This window comes from Phocoena phocoena, chromosome 1 (genome assembly GCF_963924675.1).
Source record: "Phocoena phocoena chromosome 1, mPhoPho1.1, whole genome shotgun sequence".
NCBI lineage: Eukaryota > Metazoa > Chordata > Mammalia > Artiodactyla > Phocoenidae > Phocoena > Phocoena phocoena.
Window position 1 is genome coordinate 106888634 of NC_089219.1, and position 21754 is coordinate 106910387.

Sequence of the window (21754 nt, forward strand, 5' to 3'; positions counted from 1 at the left end):
GGTGGAGGAGTGTGAAAATAAAGGGCATTAAAATTATCCTTTGCTGCAAAATCTCCTGTGAAGCCTGGATTCATCTCAGGCCTCCGTGGAAAGTGAGCGGGAGACACAGTGGCTGAGCCAGTGGGGTTAGGTCTTGCCTGGGAATGTGGGAAGCCAAGGACAAGAAGAGGAGGGACTAGAGGGAAGAGAAGACAACTAAATACCACAAGACCTAATGGCTCTTGTCAGGGCTACGCATCCCCTACATTCCCTGAGCACTTTCTATGAGACTCTCCATGGTGCCACAGGGGTGCTCCGTCTTACCTCACCTCCACCTGAAGACATGGGTCTCTCCTCATTTCTCAGATGAGGTCATCGCCTAAGGGATGAGCACCAGGCAGCCCCAGGCTCCAGTGCAGATGTGGAGAGAGGTGGAGGGTAAGATGAACATGTCCCAGGAGAAATGGGTGTGAGGGTTTGGAAGCTCTTTTAAGAAAATCTGAGCAGAGGTGGATCCCAAGGAGAAGAAAACTGAGGACATGGCCATGGGGATGAGTGAAGATGATGAATTAAATGGAGTTTCATAAAATAGACAGATCAGTACACCTCATGGGTGAGGGTGGACCTTTATTTTAAAAAGAGGGGAAAAAAGGAAAATAACCTGGATATGAAAACTAAACTGGAGGCTGAGTTGTGTGGCCAGGGTTTACATTGCTACAGAATGTTACTAATACACTGTTACTGAGAGCACCTAGGAGGGGAAAATTGACTTGAGGGTGGATGTTGAAAGGAGAGGAAAATACTGGCCAACCTATCTTTCTGAGGAAGCAAGGGAAGACGGGTCCCAGAGAAAGTGGGGATCAAAAAAGTGCTCTACCTCAGAGGAAACAACACTTGTGTGATCATTTTGTAAGTGTTAAAGCACCAGAAAGACACAATGGTTAGATGTTATATATTCATAGTTGTTATCAAAACCATTTTTACTGATCAGACTTTCTGGACATCATGTTGCTTAATATTCCCAACAACCATGGAATGGGGATATAATTTTTCAAGAGTTCAGATGAGGGAGGTGAGATGTGAATACCTAACAAGATAAATAACTTGGCCCAGTGAAACAATCAGCAGTTTGCAAACCCAGGGCCTGAGGCAGAGCTGGTCCTAAATCCTAGGCTCTTGCTCACCTCACTCTGGTAGAGCATCACAGACTTCAACCAGACCTACAGTGGGCGTGGGAAAGGCCCCATTGCCCCCTCCACCCTCAACCCTGAGACAACTAGAGCTTCCTAATCCCCTTTTATTTTTTACCTAGGAAGAGTGGTCCTTGGCTTCCAGAATTGGGGTTAGCAGTAAAGCCCCAGATGGTGGAGGAAACACCGAGTGTGGCTTTGCTGTGCCCACAATTGAAATGCTGGTCCAGCTACAGTTGTAGATAATTGGTCATGTGGGTGCTTTTCTGCAGCTGTGCTTGTGAAGTTTGTACCCCTGGGCCTTGGAAACTCAAAGGCCTTTGGTGACAGTCCTCCCAGGTGTCACCTGAAAGGAAAAGAGGGTTCAGTAGGACCAATCCAAGTTTTCCTGAGCTAATCCCTCCCAGAACACCCATTTCTGATGTCCCTGCCTATGAGTGAAACCACCCAATAACCCAGACAATAAAGGCAGACATCACGTACATGAAGGAGATGTCATTTTTATGGCTGTGCCTGGGGATGCTGAGATGGCAGGTGCTAGGCTGCAACATCCTTGAAATGAAAAATCACCCACTTGAATCTAGAGGATTTTGGATGGCATATGAGGTCACGCCTATTATTCAGCTATTAGCCTTAGTCCTGTAGCCTAGAGAGAAGGCTCTAAACAGGCCTCAAGGCATGGGGGAGAAAGAGTTGTTGATATCTACCCACAAGAATAAAAGAAAAGGGGAAGAAGTATGGCCTAAAGCCTTCAGGTACCAATAGAAAAAGGAATTGAGAATCTACAGGATGTGGACCAAGTTAATAGTATGTTTCACAGTTCTGGAACCTTTCGAACTTCCTTACGTTTAATTTTTGTCTACCTTTCCACTCACCCATACATGTGTATATTCTATTGCCACATGGGGCAGTGGGGACGGATGGTATTAGCAGGTAGAAGTAGTGTAGTAGAGGCCTGAATCCTTCATTGGAAGCTTAGGTACAGAAGGGCGGCAGAATCAGAATTTGTGTTTCTTTAGATTGATGATACAACGCACACTCCTTATGTCACACTCCTCCAGTGGGTTCTGGAAAGTGCTCCTAATCAACTATTTTGATATTTCTCCTGTGAAATGAACACATATTCTCAGAATGTGGGCTAACCAAAGGTATGAAGTGCCCTCATCCAGTCCAGGTCAGGCTCAGGTGGGGTCATGGCCCACAGGACCTGCTCCACATTGCTGTGCCCCCCCCACTTCCCCCCATATATCCTCATCCTCAGCGAGGTTTGTTTAACTGTTTCTTTAAAGTGTCTCTCATATATCTGTTACCACTTAGTCTTCCAGAGAGCATCCATGTCTGACTCTCATCAACGATTCATCCAATCTCCTTCTAACTGCTTTCTCTGATTCTGTCCTCTCCACACTACCCAAGGTCACCTGTCTTATTAACCCCAAATCCTGTTTCATCACATGCTCCTCGGCTTGTGGAAATTCATCCTCCCTCCTCTACTACACAGACTCTAAACTCCTCACCTGCCTTTGTAGTCCTCCTGTCTTCTGCCCCTCTTTCTTCTGCAACATCACTTCCCACAACTCCCTTCTACAAATCCTCCTGGACTCGGCTGCCCCCCCCCCCCCGACCCACACCCTGCACGAGGAGCCTCTCTGAGCTTCCAGGGCTTTTTCCACAAGCACTTCTCTCAGTCCAGCATGCCCTTCCTATTTCTTCCAGGCAGAGTTCATGAATCATTAATCATCAATTTTAGGACACTGAATCAGATTTTATGATAATTCACATTGGGCTGAAGGGTAAAACCTCTTAACAAATCTGGTGGGTGAAAGAACTGTCAAAACCTGGTGTTCCCATTCTCCAATGTGATTTTGAGTCAATGTCTAGGACTGTTTTTAATTCTCACTGTGTAATTTCATCATGTAACTTTATTTGTCTACCTATGCTTGGAATATTCTTTGCATTTGCATGGGAAAAGGACAAAACATTTTATCAAACATCGACAGTACTGACCAATATTATTACTGTGTGGGGAAGCCTCCAATAGAAGGTCAAGTTGTAATTTAAAAATCTAGTGTTAGTATGGTTTCTACAGGGTTTCTCCTTGTACGGAGAGGATGGGGGCAGACCCAACAACCTGTGCCCATGCTGCTGCATCACAGCTAGCCACACTGTCCTCAGGTTATCATCAGAACCCAGACACAGGTGGATCTGTGTATCAGTTACATGTTCCATTCATTCCTCTCAGCCCATCTGTGGGGGGGAATTTGGCCTTTCCTGGCCCATTGTGAATGATGGCCTGGCAGGGCTGTGCCATATCACACACATCTCACTTCTGAGACGTGTGTCTGAGAATTTCTTCTCCTCCTCATGGAAACTCAGACCCGGCTGTTGGTGTTTCTGAGATAGAGCTCTGCACCTTTTTAAGGGCACCAGCACAGCAAATTCAAGGCCTCCCTGGACCCTGAGTGAGAGCAGATAATTCTGGGGGCAGGAGGCGCTGAGAGACATGGACCTCTCAGCCCTTGCTGATTTTCCACGGAGAGCCTCGTGGAGCTGTGGCTTCGCCTGGAGGGGCTGGATGAGCAACCGGCTCTGCTCATGGGACAAAGTGCACTGATGGATTAGGAGCTGGCAGATCTGAGCGAGGGACCACAGGAGTGCTCTGCGCCAGTCTGGCAACTTTGTGTTTAAGATTCAGACAGTTTCAAATCATTTGGTTCAGGGCAAAAAGGAAAACGTGAGCAACATCCTCTCTTAGTCGCTGACGGATCCAGCTGCTGAGAGGAGCGAACAGAGCCTGAGCCAGGGAGTCAGGCCAAGGAGAGGCCAGTGTCCCACAGCCCAGTGGCCGGGAGTCTTGGGCAAGTGAAGGGACCTTGCTGAGCCTCAGTGCCCTCGGCTCTACCATGAGATAACACACCTAACCTGAGAGTGTCCCCCGAGGACTGGATGGGTTATGGCTCACATGGAGCTTGCTTAGTAAGGTGCATGGTATACAACAGGTGCACAATAACCACGTGTTCCATTTCTGGTTTGTGAACTACTATAATCCTGAGAAAGCCTTTGCTTCTCTGTACCTCAGGAGGAACGGGAAACAGGAAAGAGGATGGTCCCAATGTGAAAAGGCACACACTGAACAAAAATGATTTTTCATGGCCAATTTAATTATAAAAGAAGACAGATATAGTCCGATACACAATGGGGTTTCTTCTACTTTTTCAAGATGATTTTATGAGTAAAGCTTCTAACAATGCAAATGCTTCTCATAGAAGAAAAGTCAAAAACATAGCCCAAGAAGTAACGCAAACCAGGTTTTAATCTACACACCCTATGAACTGCTGCCCAAGGGGAACTTGCTCATAAATTAGGCCAATAACCCCATCAGGTGTACAGGTTGCAGATAGTTTCCATGAGATTATACCACTGAGACTACACACACGATTGAAACTATAACCCACACGTGGTAGGCTCACTGTTGCTACACAAAGGAGGAGAACCATGGCTATTTCTGAAGGATGGGACACCAGAGACAGATCTTTGGCTTCCTGGAAATCACAGGGCATGGACAGGATTTTATATTCAGGATCTGGTATGCAAATGCTTCCGAGGGAGGTAGGCAGCCCAGGGAAAAAGCCTGGAGCTGGTGAATAATATAACAGACACTGCAAATATGGAGCAGACTGAAAACGTGTGGAAAGCCAGAGACTTTGTAAGAAACTTCAAGAAATAAAATTATCAACATAATTTCATGAGTATGAGGATCCTCATCTTGAAAAAATGAGGTCCATTACACAAATTCCTGCAGGTGAGACAGTGGCAGCCGAGATCCTGCCCTTACCCCTCCACTTCCCCTCTCTAGCCTGACTTGATACCGAATGCCTGCACTGGTGAGGGGGGTCCAGGTGACAGAGGTCAGCCTGGGACAAGAAGAATGAAAAGGCACATGATGGATGCCTTTTAAAAATTAAATCCAAGAATGCTTCCCTGGTGGCGCAGTGGTTGGGGTCCGCCTGCCGATGCAGGGGGCGCGGGTTCGTGCCCCGGTCCGGGAGGATCCCGCGTGCCGTGGAGCAGATGGGCGTGTGAACCATGGCCGCTGGGCCAGCGCCTCCGGAGCCTGTGCTCCGCGACGGGAGAGGCCACGGCAATGAGAGGCCCACGTACTGCAAAAAAAAAAAAACAAACAAACAAAAAAACACATTAAATCCAAGAATGTAATTCAAATCATCATGAGTCTGAGGACCTGTTTACAGGGATGCCACTCATAGCCTGTACTGGTTGTTGGATACAAAGAATATAGATGCTACCTCATGACCTACTAGAATCTTAATGTTCTTTATAATGGGAGTACTCACCATTTACATCTAGAACTGTGGAGACCTCCCTTTTATCCGATTGGAATGAGGCACTGTGTAAGACATACAGGAGTCTGACAGATAATGGCCAATAGAACCAGCCAAATCACATTCATCCAGTGAGTCCTGCTGGACTTCATTCTCTTCTACCGCCAGCAGCTCCAGACTTGAGCTTTGTGGGGTCGGGAGGACTGATGATTAAACAGCAAATATTCATGAACACGGAGTCCTGGCGGGTTTTGATGGGAGGGTTAAGGGACCAGTTATGTTATGGGTTTGGTGTGCGTTGTGTTGGAGAATTTTAACCGAGGAGGTCAATAGACGAATCTGGACCAGCCATCTCGGTCCTTGTAATATTAAGCCAAGAATTGCAGATGAACACTTCGGGTACAAGTTCAAAGCAAAGTTTACTTAAAGCATAGACACATTCTGGGAGAGAGAGCGGACTGGCTTCTGCGAAGTGAAACCAGCCCAGCTATAGGGGCGTGGGGTGTTTATAAGCGCTTTGAACCTAAGGGTAGGAGTTGGGTTAAGATCCAGTGACAAGGTCCCGTCACGTGAGTGACGGGTTATATTGCACATGCTTTTACCCATAATTCCATGTTGTCACCCAAATTCGCTAAGAAAAGCCCATGGCGGGGGGGGGGGGGGTTGAAACCACATGTAAATTCTATTATAATGATGACATAATGAGGTTGGGGTTATCTACGGTTATCGCTTGGCTCAAACTGCGCCTGCGTGCCTTGGGGAATTCCCCTTCGGCCAGGTGCTTCCTGCTGCTTCAGGACGTGCTGACCGCAACCTGTGCCTCAGACCCTCCTTGTTTGGCTCACATATCCTGAGTCTCCACCTCTGCCTTCCCCTGCTGCTCATCTGTAGCTAGCTGCCTAACAGTCACAGAAAAGAAATGGGAAGTCCCCATAAAGGGAGGTATAACAATCCTCTCCTATCTGGGGCCGGCGGGTGCTTGCAAAGGGAAAGGGAGAGAGAGGGAGGGGGAGAAAGTGAGCATGACATGCTCTGAGCACTGATCAGAAACAAGACCAGGAGGAAGGAGACTGAACTACCCCAGTACACAGCAGTCACATCACACACGCCTTCAGAAACCGTAAAGGCAGCTTCAACTATAGCATAAGTTTTTGGTGAAATTTACATGTAGCAGCCAAGTGAACAGGCTCTAGCAGCATAATGGGCTCCTAGAAGTCCTGTGTCTTCAAGGCCAAATTCTCTAATACTGAAATGTGACACGAATTTTTTTCTCGTTCCTTTCCTTGCCATCAAATACCTGCCAGTGTGGTAAGGCCAAACGGGCAGAGGCAGATATGCATCTCATGCTGGTTTTAATAAAAAGGAGAGAACAGGAGACTGCAAGAAATCAGGTGGCTGATTAGTACCCCTGCATCAACTGACTGTAGGTTACTATAATTGAGAGGGATTCATAAAGGGGCCTATACAAGTACCACAGTGAAAACAGACAACATTATTAAAAGGGACACTTTGTGGTTGTCAGAATGGAAGAAATAGGCATATTCAGCACTTTCAGATTTCCCTGCATCTGATATGACCAGATGTCACCACTGAATTAAGACCCATGTTTCTTCATAGTTACCTAGAACAGATAAGGTCTTGGTCTTCCTCTTCCTCAAGAACAGTACGATTTCCTATGGATAAATTCAGACAGGGCTGGTAACATTAAGCAGATCATCCTGTGTACGATAATAATCCAGTATCCAATACTACCATGGGGACAAAAACATCACCAGTGGAACGATAGGATATTTTAAGAAGAATATTCCAGGAGGCCTCAGGTTGTGTCTTGTGTACTTGCCTTTGTTTGCTTTCCTGAGCCATCAGCCAAGATCTCCCTGACCTGGTAGATCCTCACCACAGTATCCTCTTCCAAGTCTGAATAAAAAGTTAAACACGTCTTTCCCCCACAGATTCTGGGGAATAGCTCACCTGCATTCTAACAGAATACTGTAATATTCAGGCTTTTCTCATAATATGCTGGCTGGTTTAGCAGAATGATGGATGGAATCTACAAAACCTTGAATCAGAATGAACGTTTGTTGCTACACTGAATCTTTGGCCATTCGTGGGGTAGGGAAATGCCAGGGCTCTGCCTTGGTTCATGGAAACATACAAACAAGGTGATGGTAGAGGTCTTCGTTTCCTGGTGCTCAGATGACTGCTTCACTAAGACAGCCAACTTAGAGGAGACAGACACTGGGGATGACAGCAGGGACACCAGGGAAAAAACAAATCCAAAAATCCAAGCCCATTGAAAGTCTTCTGTAAACGAACCAGTGATCATTTTTAAGTGATATGTGAGCAGACCACAGCTGTGCTAAAGCCTAGTCTGTGTCTTCACAGTGCTTTAGAATATGCATATGTTTGAATAAATGTGTGATATATATTTATATATGTTGCTATAATGATATGTTGAAGGGTTACATAAATCGTGGACAGGGTCAGTGAGAGGAAATGAAACAACCTTTTTGGTGGCTATTAAAACAAAATGTGGAGATAGCCTAATCTACCAGAGGGCAGACAGCAGAAGCAAGAAGAACTACAATCCTGCTGCTTGTGGAACAAAAACCACATTCACAGAAAGAGATAGACAAGATGAAAAGGCAGAGGGAAAAGGAACAAGATAAAACCCCAGAAAAACAACTAAATGAAGTGGAATGAGGTAAGCTTCCAGAAAAAGAATTCAGAATAATGATAGTGAAAATGATCCAGGACCTCAGAAAAAGAATGGAGGAAAAGATCAAGAAGATGCAAGAAATGCTTAACAAAGAACTAGAAGAATTAAAGAACAAACAAACAGAGATAAACAATACAATAACTGAAATGAAAATTACACTAGAAAGAATCAATAGCAGAATAACTGAGGCAGAAGAACGCATAAGTAACCTGGAAGACAGAATGGTGGAATTCACTGCTGCGAAACAGGATAAAGAAAAAAGAAGGAAAAGACATGAACCAGCCTAGGAGACCTCTGGGACAACATTAAATGCAACAACATTTGCATTATAGGGGTCCCAGAAGGATGAGAGGGAGGAAGGACCCGAGAAAATATTTGAAGAGATTATAGTCAAAAACTTCCCTAACATGGGAAGGGAAATAGCCACCCAAGTCCAGGAAGTGCAGAGAGTCCCATACAGTATAAACCCAAGGAGAAACACACTGAGACACATAGTAATCAAATTGGCAAAAATTAAAGACAAAGAAAAATTATTGAAAGCAACAAGGGAAAAACAACAAATAACATACAAGGGAACTCCCATAAGGTTAACAGCTGATTTCTCAGCAGAAACTCTACAAAGCAGAAGGGAGTGGCATGATATATTTAAAGTGATGAAAGGGAAGAACCTACAACCAAGATTACTGTACCTGGCTAGGATCACATTCAGATTCGATGGAGAAATCAAAAGCTTTATAGGTCTCAGGGAAGATGGTGAAAGAGTAAGACATGGAGATCACCTTCCTCCCCACAGATACATAAGAAATACATCTACACGTGGAACAACTCCTACAGAACACCTACTCAATGCTGGCAGAAGACCTCAGACCTCCCAAAAGGCAGGAAACTTCCCACGTACCTGGGTAGGGCAAAAGAAAAAAGAATAAACAGAGACAGAAGAATAGGGTCGGGATCTGCACCAGTGGGAGGGAGCTGTGAAGGAGGAAAGGTTTCCACACGCTAGGAAGCCCCTTCGCGGGTGGAGACTGGGGGTGGCAGAGGGGGGAAGCTTCGGAGCCACGGAGGAGAGCGCAGCAACAGCGGTGCGGAGGGCAAGGCGGAGAGATTCCCACAGAGAGGATCGGTGCCAACGGCACTCACCAGGCTGAGAGGCTTGTCTGCTCACCCGCAGGGGCGGGTGGGGCTGGGAACTGAGGCTCCAGCTTCGGAGGTAGGATCCCAGGGAGAGGACTGGCAGCATGAACACAGCCTGAAGGGGTTAGTGCACCACGGATAGCCGGGAGAGAGGCCTGGGAAATCTCTGGACCTGCCGAAGAGGCAGGAGACTTTTTCTTCCCTCTTTGTTTCCTGGTGTGCAAGGAGAGGGATTAAGAGCACTGCTTAAAGGAGCTCTAGAGACGGGCGCGAGCCGAGCCGTGGCTAACAGCGAGGACCCCAGAGACGGGCGTGAGACACTAAGGCCGCTGCTGCCGCCACCAAGAAGCCTGTGTGTGAGTACAGGTCACTATCCACACCGTCTCACCTGGGAGCCTGTGCAGCCCACCACTGCCAGGGTCCCGGGATCCAGGGACAACTACCCCGGGAGAACGCACAGTGCGCCTTAGGCTGGTGCAACGACCAACCAGCCTCTGCCGCTGCAGGCTTTCCCCGCATCCCTCCCCCTCCCTCCCCCCAGCCTGAGGGAGCCAGAGCCCCTGAATCAGCTGCTCCGTTAACTCCATCCTGTCTGAGCGAAGAACAGACGCCCTCCGGCGACCTACACGCAGAGGCGGGGCCAAATCCAAAGCTGAGCACCGGAAGCTGTGCGAACAAACAAGAGAAAGGGAAATTTCTCCCAGCAGCCTCAGGAGCAGCGGATTAAATCTCCACAATCAACTTGATGTACTCTGCATCTGTGGAATACCTGAATAGACAACGAATCATCCCAAACTGAGAAGGTGGACTTTGAGAGCAAGATTTATTGTTTTTTCCACTTTTCCTCTTTTTGTGACTGTGTATGCTTCTGTGTGAGACTTCGTCTGTATAGCTTTGCTTTCACCATTTGTCCTAGGGTTCTGTCCATCCGTTTATTTTTTATTCATTTATTTATTTTTTACTTAAAAATTTTTTTTCTTAATAATTATTTTTATTTTAATAACTATTTTATTTTATCTTACTTCATTTTATTTTATTCTCTTTCTTTCTTTCTACCTTTTCTCCCTCTTATTCTGAGCCGTGTGGACAAAAGGCCTTGGTGCTGCAGCCAGGAGTCAGTGCTGTGCCTCTGAGGTGGGAGAGCCAACTTCAGGACATTGATCCACAAGAGACCTCCCAGCTCCACGTAACATCAAATGGTGAAAATCTCTCAGAGATATCCATCTCAACACCAACACCCAGCTTCACTCAACGACCAGCAACCTACAGTGCTGGACACCCTATGCCAAACAACTAGCAAGACAGGAACACAACCCCACCCATTAGCAGAGAGGCTGCCTAAAATCATAAGGCCACAGACACCCCAAAACACACCACCAGACGAGGACCTGCCCACCAGAAACACAAGATCCAGCCTCAGCCACCAGAACACAGGCACTAATCCCCTCCACCAGGAAGCCTACACAACCCACTGAGACAACTTTAGCCACTGAGGACAGACACCAAAAACAACGGGAACTACGAACCTGCAGCCTGCAAAAAGGAGACCCCAAACACAGTAAGGTAAGCAAAATCAGAAGACAGAAAAACACACAGCAGATGAAGGAGCAAGATAAAAATCCACCAGACCTAACAAATGAAGAGGAAATACGCAGTCTACCTGAAAAAGAATTCAGAATAATGAGAGTAAAGATGATCCAAATCTTGGAAATAGAATAGACAAAGTGCAAGAAACATTTAACAAGGACCTAGAAGAACTAAAGAGGAAACAAGCAACTATGAACAACACAATAAATGAAATTAAAAATACTCTAGAAGGGATCAATAGCAGAATAACTGATGGAGAAGAACAGATAAGTGACCTGGAAGATAAAATAGTGGAAATAACTACTGCAGAGCAGAATAAAGAAAAAAGAATGAAAAGAGCTGAGGACAGTCTCAGAGACCTCTGGGACAATATTAAATGCACCAACATTCGAATTATAGGGGTCCCAGAAGAAGAACAGTAAAAGAAAGGTACTGAGAAAATATTTGAAGAGATTATAGTTGAAAACTTCCCTAATATAGGAAAGGAAATAGTTAATCAAGTCCAGGAAGCACAGAGAGTCCCATACAGGATAAATCCAAGGAGAAATACGCCAAGACACATATTAATCAAACTATCAAAAGATAAATACAAAGAAAACATATTAAAAGCAGCAAGGGAAAAACAACAAATAACACATACGGGAATCCCCGTAAGGTTAACAGCTGATCTTTCAGCAGAAACTCTGCAAGCCAGAAGGGACTGGCAGGACATATTTAAAGTGATGAAGGAGAAAAACCTACAACCAAGATTACTGTACCCAGCAAGGATCTCATTCAGATTTGATGGAGAAATTAAAACCTTTACAGACAAGCAAAAGCTGAGAGAGTTCAGCACCACCAAACCAGCTTTAAAACAAATGCTAAAGGAACTTCTCTAGGCAAGAAACACAAGAGAAGGAAAAGACCTACACTAACAAACACAAAACAATTAAGAAAATGGGAATAGGAACATACATATTGATAATTACCTTAAATGTAAATGGACTAAATGCTCCCACCAAAAGACACAGATTGGCTGAATGGATACAAAAACAAGACCCTTATATATGCTGTCTACAAGAGACCCACTTCAGACCTAGGGACACATACAGACTGAAAGTGAGGGGATGGAAAAAGATATTCCATGCAAATGTAAACCAAAAGAAAGCTGGAGTAGCAATTCTCAGATCAGACAAAATAGACTTTAAAATAAAGACTATTACAAGAGACAAAGAAGGACACTACATAGTGATCAAGGGATTGATCCAAGAAGAAGATATAACAATTGTACATATTTTTGCACCCAACATAGGAGCACCTCAATGCATAAGGCAAATACTAACAGCCATAAAAGGGGAAATCGACAGTAACACATTCATAGTAGGGGACTTTAACACCCCACTTTCACCAATGGACAGATCTTCCAAAATGAAAATAAATAAGGAAACACAAGCTTTAAATGATACGTTAAACAAGATGGACTTAATTGATATTTATAAGACATTCCATCCAAAAACAACAGAATACACATTTTCCTCAAGTGCTCATGGAACATTCTCCAGGATAGATCATATCTTGGGTCACAAATCAAGCCTTGGTAAATTTAAGAAAATTGAAATTGTATCAAGTATCTTTTCTGACCACAATGCTATGAGACTAGATATCAATTACAGGAAGAGATCTGTAAAAAATGCAAACACATGGAGGCTAAACAATACACTACTTAATAACGAAGTGATCGCTGAAGAAATCAAAGAGGAAATCAAAAAATACCTAGAAACAAATGACAATGGAGACACGATGACCCAAAACCTATGGGATGGGCTTCCTTGGTGGCGCGGTGGTTGGGAGTCCACCTGCCAATGCAGGGGGTGCGGGTTCGTGCCCCGATCCGGGAGGATCCCACGTGCCGCGGAGTGGCTGGGCCCATGAGCCATGGCTGCTGGGCCTGCGCGTCCAGAGCCCTTGCTCCGCAGTGGAAGGGGCCACAGCAGTGAGAGGCCCGCGTACCGCAAAAAAAAAAAAAAAAAAACCTATGGGATGCACCAAAAGCAGTTCTAAGAGGCAAGTTTATAGTGATACAATCCTACCTTAAGAAACAGGAAATATCTCGAATAAACAACCTAACCTTGCACCTAAAGCAATTAGAGAAAGAAGAACAAAAAAAACCCAATGTTAGCAGAAGGAAAGAAATCATAAAAATCAGATCAGAGGTAAATGAAAAAGAAATGAAGGAAACGATAGCAAAGATCAATAAAACTAAAAGCTGGTTCTTTGAGAAGATAAACAAAATCATAAACCATTAGCCAGACTCATCAAGAAAAAAAGGGAGAAGACTCAAATCAATATAATTAGAAATGAAAAAGAAGTAACAACTGACTCTGCAGAAATACAAAGGATCATGAGAGATTACTATAAGCAACTCTATGCCAATAAAATGGACAACCTGGAAGAAATGGGCAAATTTTTAGAAATGCACAACCTGCCAAGACTGAATCAGGAAGAAATAGAAAATATGAAGAGACCAATCAGAAGCACTGATATTGAAACTGTGATTAAAAATCTTCCAACAAACAAAAGCCCAAGACCAGATGGCTTCACAGGTGAATTCTATCAAAGATTTAGAGAAGAGCTAACACCTATCCTTCTCAAACTCTTCCAAAATATAGGAGAGGAAGGAACACTGCCAAACTCATTGTATGAGGCCACCATCACCCTGATACCAAAACCAAACAAAGATACTACAAAATAGAAAATTACAGACCAATATCACTGATGAACATAGATGCAAAAATCCTCAACAAAATACTAGCAAGTAGAATCCTGCACCACATTAAAAGGATCATACACCATAATCAAATGGGATTTACCCCAGGGATGAAAGGATTCTTCAATATATGCAAATCAAACAATGTGATACACCATATTAACAATTGAAGAAGAAAAAGTATATGATCATCTCAATAGATGCAGAAAAAGCGTTTGAGAAAACTCAACACCAATTTATGATAAAAACTCTCCAGAAAGTGGGCATAGATGGAACCCACCTCAACATAATAAAGGCCATATATGACAAACACACAGCAAACATCATTCTCAATGGTGAAAAACTGAAAGCATTTCCTCTGAGATCAGGAAAAATACAAGGATGTCCACTCTCACCTCTATTATTCAACATAGTTTTGGAAGTCCTAGCCATGGCAATCAGAGAAGAAAAAGAAATAACAGGAATATAATTTGGAAAAGAAGAATAAAACTGTCCCTATTTGCAGATGACATGATACTATACATAAAGAATCCTAACGATGCCACCAGAAAACTACTAGAGCTCATCAATGAATTTGGTAACGTTTCAGGATACAAAATTAATGCACAGAAATCTCTTGCATTCCTATACACTAATGATGAAAAATCTGAAAGAGAAATTAAGGAAACACTCCCATTTACCATTGCAACAAAAAGAATAAAATGCCTAGGAATAAACCTACCTAGGGAGACAAAAGACCTATATGCAAGAAACTATAAGACACTGATGAAAGAAATTAAAGATGATACCAACAGATGGAGAGATATACCATGTTCTTGGATTGGAAGAATCAATATTGTGAAAATGACTATACTACCTAAAGCAATCTACAGATTCAATGCAATCCCTATCAAATCACCAATGGCATTTTTTACAGAACTGGGACAAAAGATCTTAAAATATGTATGGAGACACAGAAGACCCCAAATAGCCAACGCTATGAGGGGAAAAAAACAGATCTGGAGGAATCAGACTCCCTGATTTCAGAGTATACTGCAAAGCTACAGTAATCTAGACAGTATGGTACTGGCACAAAAACAGAAATATAGATCAATGAAACAGGATAGAAAGCCCAGAGATAAACCCACACACCTATGGTCAACTAATCTATGACAAAGGAGGCAAGGATATACAATGGAGAAAAGACAGTCTCTTCAATAAGTGGTGCTGGGAAAACTGGACAGCTACATTTAAAAGAATGAAATTAGAACACTCCCTAACACCATACTCCATATACAAAAATAAACTCAAAATGGATTAGAGACCTAAATGTAAGACTGGACACTATAAAACTCTTAGAAGAAAACATAGGAAGAACACTCTTTGACATGAATCACAGCAAGATCTCTTTAGATCCACCTCCTAGAGTAATGGAAATAAAAACAAAAATAAACAAATGGGACATAATGAAACTTCAAAGCTTTTGCACAGCACAGGAAACCATAAACAAGACGAAAAGACAGCCCTCAGAATGTGAGAAAATATTTGCAAACGAATCAACTGACAAAAGATTAATCTCCAAAATATATAAACAGCTCATGCAGCTCAATATTAAAATAACAAACAACCCAATCCAAAAATGGGCAGAAGACCTAAATAGACGTTTCTCCAAAGAAGTCATACAGATGGCCAAGATGCACATGAAAATCTGCTCAACATCACTAATTATTACAGAAATACAAATCAAAACTACAATGAGGTATCACCTCACACCAGTTAGAATGGGCAGCATCAGAATATCTACAAACAACAAATGCTGGAGAGGGTGTGGAGAAAAGGGAACCCTCTTGCACTGTTTGTGGGATGTAAATTGATACAGCCACTATGGAGAACAGTATGGAGGTTCCTTAGAAAACTAAAAATAGAATTACCATATGACCCAGCAATCCCACTACTGGGCATATACCCTGAGAAAAGCATAACTCAAAAAAACACATGAACCCCAATGTTCATTGCTGCACTATTTACAATAGCCAGGTCATGGAAGCAACCTAAATGCCCATCGACAGACGAAAGGATAAAGAAGATGTGGTACATATATACAATGAAATATTGCTCAGCCATAAAAAGGAATGAAATTGGGTCATTTGTAGCGACGTGGATGAATCTAGAGACTGTCATACAGAGTGAAGTAAGTCAGAAAGAGAAAAACAAATATTGTATATTAACGCATATATGTGGAACCTAGAAAAATGGTACAGATGAACTGGTTTGCAGAGCAGAAATTGAGACACAGATGTAGAGAACAAACTTATGGACACCAAGCGGGGATAGTGGCGGGGGGGGTGGGGGTGGAGGTGTGATGAATTGGGAGATTCGGATTGACATGTATACACTGATGTGTGTAAAATTGATGACTAATAAGAACCTGCTGTATAAAAAATAAATAAAATTAAATTTAAAAAATATGTGTACAAAGAAACAGACTTTTCCCCCCTACTTTGTTTCTAATTTCTGCACGAGTCCCTAGGCTGAGTGGGGAAGAATAGGAAAGACAAACTGTCACGAAGAGCTCACCTCACTGTCTAACGCTTGAAGTCTAAGTTGAAAAGAATGATTTACTCTCTTGTCATTTTGTAACAATCCCCTATCTAAAAGTACTAAAGGGCAGTTCTTACATTTAGAGTGCCTCAGAATCAGCTGCGGAGATTACAGATCCTCCTTCCTGGGCTCCAATCCCCAGAGGTTTCGTTGGTGTGAGGCCCTAGAGTCTGCGTTTTTCACGTAAACACAAACCACATGTTTCTGATGCGGGTGGGCTGCAGATCCCAGTTGAAAACCTATTGTTCTATAAGACTGATTCAAACCTATAAATAAGCTTGTTTTCCTTTAAGAATCTTTAATTGAAAAGTGTGTAAGTCATACCACAAATTGACATAAAGATCTCAAAGCATTTCTTGGGAAAAGTCCTTAGCTATGTTCTTTTGCCTGCCAGAATTAAAATCAAGCACTCACTGCGCAATTATTTCCTAGTAATGGTTGAAAAATTAAGCAACAACATGAACAAAAAACTCAACCATTGTCACCACCACCACCATCAATCACAAAAAGATCCATCAAAAGACTCAGGCCTGAGGTAGACACCTGCTCTCCTTTCGTAGTAGATGAAGTGACCTCGACTTCTGCTTTTACACTTGGTTATTTAAGTATTTTCCATGAGCGCCTTTAGCTGTCACTACAGAGGAACTCACTGGCAGAGTTAGCAGAATGGATGAAAAGTCAGCCAATCTATGAAGTATTACTTAAAGATAAAGTATTAAAATTTGAGGACCTCTTGCCCTGTGGTTATTCAAGCATCCCAGCAATTCTTCCTTCATCCCTGTCTGCCAGGGCTGGAAGGCATTGATTGTGTAATCAGTAGTCAATGGAGAACTCAATATTACTTCTAAGAACTTCATTTTATGGATGTAACATTTATGAAAACAACAGCATATGAACCCAGTAAATCTCAGACCTGGTCAGGATCAATTACTTTTAGTAAAAATTCCTAAAAGGCATTCTTGTGTTTCACCTTTGAAAAGTAGTTCTTCACCCTAAAAAGAAAAAAAAGTTGCAAAAAATGTATCTTTGGAATGGAGGATTCTACAGTATTTAACTTTCCATAAATTATATTGTTTCCCTCTACATGTTAGAACCTGTTCTTAAAAGCAAATGTGTCGCCACCAATGTCTTCAATTTGCTGTAATTGCAATGAGAACCATCTTGGGTACACCTGAGCAGGAAACAGGGTGAGAGTTCTTTACGGAAAAAAAATGGAAAGGAAAAAACATACCTAATGTAATGCTTCAAACATGTACCAATATGTCTTGACTTGTCAGCCAAAGACAGACAGACAACCTGCAGATTTATACAGTGTTCATACGTCCCCCATCTTATTATGCTAAGGTGAATGTACTAGACACTTATTGAATTGGTGTTCTATGTCTGCTGTAATAAGTGACCATGAGTTTAGTGGCTTAAATGAACACACATTTACTATATTACAGTTCTGTAGGTTAGGAGTCCAACAAAGGTCTCACTGGACTAAAATCAAGGGGTCAATAGGGCTGCCTTACCTTCTGGAGACTCTAGGGGATAATTTGTTTCCTTGTCTTTTCTGAAAAGGTTTTAGAGGTCACCCACATTCCTTGGCTTGTGCCCTCTTTATCCATCTTCACAACCAGCAGCAGCAGGTAGAGTCCTTCTCACTTTGCATCATCCTGACCTTCTTTTCTGCTTCCCAATTTTAAGGTCCCGTGTAATTACAGGGGGCCCATCTGAATAGTCCAGGATAATCGCCTCATCTCAAGGTCTTTATCCTAATCACAGCTGCAAAGTTTCCTTTTCTATGTAATGTAATATATTCACATGTTTGGGGAATTACAACAGGGACAACCTAGAGGGGGCATTATTCTGCTGCTGAGAACACTACTAACTAAGGTGCCAACTAATATTGGAATAAAGAAAAAAAAATTTGTCTACTTTCAATAAAGTTTAGTAAAATTAAGACAGTATATGAAAGTGCAATGTAGAACAGCAAAGCAAGACAAAGTCAAATCAGAACCCTAGAAACACTCCATTGATGACCATACTATTGCACAAGAAGTAGTCAGCTTAGGGCTTCCCTGGTGGCGCAGTGGTTGAGAGTCCACCTGTCGAGGCAGGGGACACGGGTTCATACCCCAGTCCAGCAAGATCCCACATGCTACGGAGCGGCTAGGCCCGTGAGCTATGGCTGCTGAGCCTGTGCCTCCGGAGACTGTGCTTTGCAACGGGAGAGACCACGACAGTGAGAGGCCCGTGTACCGCCAGAAAAGCAAACAAACAAAAAAGAACTAGGTTAGTTAGGTTTCTTTTCCCAGATTAGTTTTCTTTTCCCAGATGTTGCTTCCCCACCCTCCCCCCACCCCCAGGTTGACTTTGATGGTGGAAATCTCATCCAAGACTAAGTGCCTGTGGTAGAGGAAGTAAAGGTGGTGGTGGAGTCGGTGCACCTGGGACCCCTCTAACTTCTGACTATGAACTTTCAGCTGGTCTCCATGGAACAGATGGGTTTTCTCAGACCCACCCTTGCATAAACACCAGGTAGATAGGGGGGGACTCCATGCCCCTTTCCTTGGACCTTGGCCTTGTAAAGAAGCAGGCCTCAAAAGGTTAACCTGTCTGGGGCCTCCTGGACCAGATGTTCCAGGTCCCAGTAGAGAGCTTCCTGACTTTTGGTCACACATCCCCAGGGTCGGCCTAAGGCCCGTGCTGCCTGGGTTGGCTGTGGAGGATGAGCTCCTTAGGCAGAGCCATCTTGCTCTGTCTCCTCCAAACCAGGTTCTGACCAGAGAGCAATGTGTTCGTGGTTCTCAGGCTGGTGGAAGATACTCCCTCATCGTCCTCTCAGACTGGGGCAGCCCCTCCCCATGTTGGCCTGCTCTGGGGGTGGGGGAGAAGGGATGGGAGGATGGGAGCAAGAGGGGCAGGGACAAGGAGGAGGAGTGGGAACAAAAACACCTGGGGAGAAGGTAGGGGAGGATGGCAAGGAAGGGGAAGGCGGAAGCTGAGGAAGAATAAGGAGGACGATGACCAGAGCGTGAATGCCATGGAGGTTCTAGCTTCTGGTCCCAGAATGGCAGCTGCCTTCTCTTGAACTTCCCCTGACCTCATGCTGGACACACACACACCCCAGCCTCCTCTCTCATCCTCCAGACTCCTTTATTCCCACAAGAGCAGCCTCCCATGCCTTGATTCTGGGGATCTTTCCTTTCTCCCTAGGTTTCCCCAGAGCTAGGCACAGATTCCTCACCAGCAACCAAACCCTGGTCTGTGGTTCTGGAGAGTCCAAAGCATGGAAATCTCTCATGAGAAAAGGAAATGAAGGCCACATGGGGTCATGGGGTCACTCTGCAGAATCTCAATCCAGCTGTCCAAGTCATGCTAGGTTGATATTTGGGAACATGTCAAACTCGTTCAAAAGAAATTCTAAGAAGATCCTTGGTGCAGGTCATTGTTACATGGAGTAAATTGCACTATGAAATCCTAAACCAGGTGATCAAACTTCATTCTAAAGTCACCGATCAGCCCTAACAAGGGCAAAACAGGTTGTGAGTACTAATTACAGGGAATGAACAAAACTGGGGCAGATCCCACAAAGGCCAGGTAGGAGAAACTTCTTGGGCCAATGGCTAAGTAACCTCCTATATTAGTCAGCTTGGGCTGCCATAAAAAATTACCATAGACTGGGTGGCTTAACCAGAAATCTGTTTTCACACATTCTGGAGGCTGGAAGTCCAAAATCAAGATTGATGTTCTTGCCAATTCAGTTTCCAATGCGAGCTGTCTTCATGGCATGCAGATAGCAGATGCCTCACTGCGTCTTCACATAGCCTTTTCTCCTTGCTTGAGCTGGGGTAGGGCAGGAGCCCAAGCTCTCTGGTATCACCTCCTGTAAGGACACTAATCCTATCAGATCAGGGTCCCAAGGCTATGACCTCATTTAATCTTAATTACTTCCTTAAAGGCCCCTTCTCCAAATACAGCCCTACAGGGATTAGGGTTCAAGATATGAATTTGGGGGGCGGGTGGTGGAACACATACATTCAGTTCCTAACACCTTCTCCAGCCTCCTCCTCCCATGAAGGCATTTGCAGCTCTCAGCTCTGGTCCCTGGGAACTTCTCAGGCACTGGGGCCTCAGATTCCTCTCCCCACAATCTTTCTCCTTCTCTCTCTCTGACTCAAACGCCTCAACACGGGGCACAGCTGTTGACTGGCTGACACTCAAAGGCAGTGGACTCAGTTGCTTTCACCTGGCTGACTTTCAGAAGAGAGGGGCCACCACTGACTGATATGTTTGCAGAAATGTGTTCACTGAGGAGACTGGCTGCGGCGGCGGAATAATGCTTCCCCAAAGATGTCCACATCCTGGTCCCTGGAATTTGTGAACATGTTACTTGACATGGCAAAAGAGACTTTGCAGGTGTGATTAAATTAAGGAACTTGACATCGGCGGGGGGGTGGGTTATCCTGGTGGGTCCAATGACAAGGGTCCATATAAGTGAAAGAGGGAGGAAGGAGAGTTGGTGTCAGAATAATGTGTTTTGAGAACAACTTGATCAGCCGTGACTGGCTATGAAGATGGAAGGGGGCTGTGTGAGTAGAATGTGAGCATCTTCTAGAGGCTGGAAAAGGCAAAGAAAGAGGTCCTCCCTTAGAGCCTCCAGAAAGAACCTCAACTCCACCGTCACATTAATTTTAGCCCAGTGAGGTGCATCTTGGACTTCTGACCTCCAGAACCATAAGATAATAAATGCGTGTTTTTATAAGCCACTAACTGTGTGGTAATGTGTTACAGTAACAACAGGAAACTCCTACATTGGACATTGGTGGATAGAGAGGATTTAGAACCAGTTTTGGTGGCTATTTCTTACCATGGCTTTAGATCAATTACTCTACCCCCAGAAATATGAACTTTCAAACTTTTCAATTCTCAGTGGAGATAATGTAAATAATACTGGATGATGTACCCACCATCCCTGTATAAGAGGTTGAAACCCTCATCCTGTGCTCAGGGATAAACATCTAGTATGCTCCGAGGTTGGGTCGTGTACACGTGTATATTTGAGGCAGGGTTGCAGTGGCTTGGGCACTGGATTTATAATGTTATCCACAGGGCTGGCTGCAGGGTGTTGGGTACAGGGGGGTCTTTTGCCATATCTAAGCCATCTAGTATCTGAGCCCCCTTTGTATGAGGAACTTCCCACATTCTGCAACTTTTAAGGATCACATACTTGCTTTCTTAGTTTTCCTAGGGGCTAAGATGTGGGTCTATTACCAAAAGCTGGCCAATCCCCATCAGCAACAACTACTCCAGCATTTGACAGGAGTTGAGAGACACAAGGAGTAGGCCCTGGAGAAATTTTTTCTGTCCCCTGCAACAGAAGAATCTCCCTACCTCAAGATCCTTAGTTTAACACCGACCAGGTGCAGCAGAAGTCATGGAACCATTGGAGGTGTCTAGTGTCCAGGGCCAGTAGTGTCACCTGTGCAAAGCTACA